The following is a 4,841-nucleotide window of genomic DNA, read 5'->3' on the forward strand; positions in this document are numbered from 1 at the left end:
CAACCTGGGCATCAGCTGCAGCTCCTGATGGACCTTCATCACCTCTCTCCACATCAGCCATTCCCACTAGTGTCTAACCTGTCTGAACTGCACACAAGTCTGCTTCCTGTGAGAGGAGGTTTCTAACAGGCTAGCCATAAAAGAAAAAAAAAAGCACCAAAAAAACCAAACTCAAACACCAAAAAGAAGTAAATAAAGGAAGAAGGGCACAGGGTGTAGGGAGATAGATCATAAGTAAATAAAGGTAGTATAGAAAGTAATCTTAGCCCCTAAAGAGTTGCAGCTGAGCCAATTATTAAGGACTAGGAACAGGCCTGACTTTAACAAGCCACAGCTGTAGCCAACAAGCAGAGTGTTATAAAAGAGTGGGTTGGTTGGCTGAGGGGAACTGGAGTCAATGGCTGCTGTGAGGAGAAGGAGGAGGCAGTGCCTGGAGGAGCTGTCTGTCAGAAACATCAAGGAGGTACAAAACTCTAGCGATGTGGAACCCTTGCAATGTAATGGCAATAGAACCTTTGTGGTGTAATGACAACACAGGGAACAGACAAATTAATTGCACCATATCCAAGCTACATGTGCTGGGATAGAAACCCCTTTACTGAGGGTAACCATCCAGTAACCATTCCTATAGCAATGATAAATGATAGCTGAGGGCCCCTAGAACAACCCAAGAAGTCCTAGTTTATTTCTAAACAGCTCCTAAGAGCACTGATGCAATGATGGATGTCTCCTTACTTGAAACCTTCTTTCCCAAAAATCACAAGACTGTCAATATTTATAAGCTTTACTCACACAAGTCAGCAAATATAATAGGCAAATATGCAGAGCAAAATACATTTTAATTGATTAGACACTTTGGAGAGAAAGCACCAAGTTCTTTATTACAGATATTTATCTTGTAGTCTTTTCCATTCTGATGTTTGTTAGTGCATATGGAGAGTTTTGCTTGTATTTTTAAATACTCATAAGTGTGAGACAGGGGAAAGGTTCTTCTGTGGATTTTCTCTTATTTTAATTTAAGTTAGGTCAGATATAATGCTGGCAGCATCATGCCTTGTTAAGCTCAAACCAATGTATTTTTTGAGTACTTAGAGCATTATTGAGAATTGACATCAACTGTGCCACAAGAAGAGCAACTAAGATTCCCATCTTTATAAATATTTCAGGTGCCATTATAAAACCAGACGTCATAGTAGTGGCAGCTTTTCTCCTTTATCTGCATAAGTGTAATTGGGAATAGGCCAGCATTTTGCCACCCCAAATGGTCACCAATAGGTGGTGCTACTCCTTCCGAATTCAATGCAAGATTCCACCTGTTTTGTCTCTCAAGCAAATTCCCCTGCATGCCTCATTTTCCTGACAAATCTTTCTCAAAGCCTTTTGTTGATAAATACACAATTCCCAACATAATGATCTCATATTTTCATATTCCTTCTTTGCCGCTCTGACCTTTAGTTGCTCTTGCACACTGGTCTCTGGTTTTTCCCCATGCTCCAGGCTTTTGCAGCCAGCTGTCAAGTGGGAACTTCTGGGAACGTGATTCCCACACCCAGAGCTTTGGCTGCAGTCCCAAAGAGCTTACCTTTATCCTCATTCAAAGTTCTTTTATCATGACTGTATTTTTCCATTCTTTCTGAAAATGGGTCTTAACAGTGCTCCAAAACAAATGAATCATTTTCACTCAAAGTCATCTTTACTATAACTTGTATAAAATTCTGCATTTGAATGCAGAAGCAAAAACTTAAAGAAAGGAAAAGGTCATATAAACATAAAGCAAAATCTGTCAAATGGTGTAGAGCAGATTTGGTGATACCAGTCTTTTATCTTAAGCAAGGATGTTCTTTTTGCTCGTTGATTCAGAATTCAAACTGATAGGTGTGTTCTGCTTTCAGTGACTGGTTCAGGGCAATATCCTGTAACTCCAGCCTGCAGTTATCCAGTGATGATTCTCCTGATGGAAGCCATGACATCAGATTTGCACTGATGGTGAAAGCAAGGTTCATCACTTCAAGTGCTGTCAGCATGCACTTTGTGTTTTCCTGAGCCCCATGCAGGAGCAGAAAGCGCCACTCACAGCTGGATCAGTGGGACCACATGAGCCAAGCCTCCACATCAGAGACCAACAGAGCTCCTCTCATAGCTGTGATATTCAGGGTGCATGTTTGCATTTATAACAGCTTTGGTAAGACTTTTTTTCTAGCTCTGCCTATAAAAGACAATAGACTTAACTCTAAGCAAATTCTGACTGGGATACTTCAGCCAGCCTGGGTTTGGAGCAGGGCATACCCTGTAAGAGGAGGAAAGCTGCCAGTTCCAGTACCCCTGCAGTACAGTATGGTCTGTCCATGTCCCTTGGCCCCCTCTTGACTCTTATAGGGTATATGTAGGCCAGAACACTTTTGGTAAGAGACTGCATCCCCAGAGGCTTGATTCCTAATTGCCAGGAAAAAAAAAAAAAAAAAAAAAAAAAAAAAAAAAAAAAAAAAGGAGAGTATTTCAGATCATAGCATTTTAGCATCATAGAATGTAAAGGGGTTACAATAGGCCTTAAAGATCCTCTAGTCCTAAGCCCCCTCTGCAAGGGGCAGGGCTATCTCCCACTAGACCAAGTGGCTCAAGGTCTTATCCAACCTGGCCTTGTACACTGACAGGGTTGGGGCATCCACAGCCTCCCTGGGCAACCTGTTCCTGTGTCTCACCATCCTCACAGTAAAGAATATCTTCCTAGTATCTAACCTAAACTTCTCCTCTTTCAATTTGTGCCCAATACTCCCTATGACTGTGGTCCCTGATGAAAAGTCCCTCTCTGGCTTCCCTGCAGGTCCATTCAGGTATTGGAAGGTTGTTATGAGGTCTCCACACAGTCTTCTCCAAGATGAACAGCCCAAACCTTCCCAGCCTGTCATCACAGGGGAGGTGCTCCAGTCCTCTTACCAACTCCATGGTCCTCTGGACTTGCTCCAGCAGTTCCATGTTCTCCTTAGGCTGGCAACACCAGAACTGTACACAGTACTTCAGGTGATGTCTCACAAGGGCAGAATGCAGGGGGAGAATCACCTCCTTTGACCTGCTGCCACTCTCCTTCTGATACAGCCCAGGATTCTCTTGGGTCTCTGGCCTGCAACTGCACATTGCTGGCTCATGTTCAGACTTTCATCAACCATCACCCCCAAGTCTTTTGTGCAATCCTGTGCTCTCTGACCATTTTGAACGCCATCCCTGGAGTATATACAAGGTAACTGCCAGAAGTCCTTCTGACCTTAAATGCATAGATACTCTGAGCCCTCTGACATGTCCAAAGGGATGGAGTGCTTCACTTGGAGGTGCAGGCAACCATGGAAGGCTCCTGGCTGGGCCTCAGCTGGGGAACCTGTGCCATGCACTTGGAGGGCAGTGGCATCCTTGGAACACTGCTCTTTACCTCCTGAGTTAGGAGGCCAAAGGTTGTCAGGCTATTTTTTCCTCGTGCTCATTTTAATGAAAGTTGAGGGGATTTTTTTCTTTCTGTTTGTCACATCTGGAAGGATGAAGTACATCTCTTCTCCTTCCAGGGAGGAGGAGACTCTAAGCCTCAGAGTCAGACTCTTTCCCCAAGGCTTATAGAATCTTTTGGAGAAGTACTGAGAATAGATTTGTCATTTCCTCATTGAATGATGATCAGAAAAGCACTGTGTGAGAGAGGAACGTGGTGGTAATCATAATGTTTTTAAAATAGTGTCCAGAACTGAATTTCTTGAAGGTCTTGATCCTTTGTTATGCTTTAAGGAAATGGAGTAGATCAAGGCTTTCATGGGGGCAGAGACCAATAAACACCCCATTTCTGCATCACCTTGAATTTAAGCATGCCTGATCTGCAACCCTTAGTTTTGGGCAGTTTTGCACATGGGACCTTTTGACCTTAGGACCCACCAGAGCTGGGCAACAATGAAGTTATCTGACAGGCAGCCACCTCACTATTGAAAACCATATTCTGTAGATGATGCCCAAATTCCCAAGATATGCAGCCTGTTTGAATTCAGACAAGGCACAAGAAGGGATGTCTCTATCATCATTCTCACATCCCTAAGTCAAGTTTTCCTTTTTTTCCCTCCAGCCTACCCTGAGTTAGTATTTGTTACTGATCCATCCTCCTTCCTATGGGAAGGAAGTATTCTGTGCCCTCCAAGGTCCATCTGATACATTACTGAAGTTTCAGTGCTCTGCACCTACACCCTGTACAGAGAGGTTTAACTTCACTTTTCCAGCCTTTCTGAGTTTAACTGAAAAGTAAAACTCCTAAACTGCAGCTTCTAACATGTGTGCATTGCTCTAGATAAGATCTTGCTGACCCTGTAAGAGATTCCACAATAAAAGGAATTGTCTTGTTGCATGAGTATGATTTATGAGTATTGAAAAATAAAAAGGATCCTGGCATGGGAAATAGAAATCTGATATGAGGAAAAGAGATATTGTTCGGGTACACACTGAGAAACATTGACATCCCTGTTACAGCTCTGGGGAAACCAGATCGTTTTAGCCACATGATCCAAAACATAATGAGCCTACACATTAATTTTAAAGATGCCAGTAAATCAGTAAGCATCTTGAAGGGTGAAACAAATGTCCTGAGCATGAATATTCATCAATGTCTCTGGTAGATTTTATACAAACCTAGCTGTTTTACAGAAATTGGTGAAGCAAACATCTTTCACTTAGTATCAGCACCAGATACAGAGTACGACACATTCACTGAAGAAAACGAATGGTCTGTGAAGAAAAACTTTTCTGATCCTTGACTGTAGTTGTAAGGGAAGAGTAAAACACAGAACTGAGCAGAAAGCCAGACCTACCCAAAATAAGTA

The 4,841-nt window shown here is 42.7% G+C and overlaps 1 long non-coding RNA gene across 1 annotated transcript; it reads left to right on the plus strand.

Moving 5' to 3' along the window:
• The first annotated feature begins 410 nt into the window (after positions 1–410).
• On the plus strand, positions 411–4,369 carry LOC132072602 (uncharacterized). Its single transcript, XR_009418355.1, has 3 exons — positions 411–463; positions 1,893–2,182; positions 2,822–4,369. It is a non-coding gene; the product is annotated as an uncharacterized LOC132072602 (long non-coding RNA).
• The last annotated feature ends 472 nt before the right edge of the window (positions 4,370–4,841 follow it).

Source organism: Ammospiza nelsoni, chromosome 4 (assembly GCF_027579445.1).
Source record: "Ammospiza nelsoni isolate bAmmNel1 chromosome 4, bAmmNel1.pri, whole genome shotgun sequence".
Taxonomy (NCBI): domain Eukaryota; kingdom Metazoa; phylum Chordata; class Aves; order Passeriformes; family Passerellidae; genus Ammospiza; species Ammospiza nelsoni.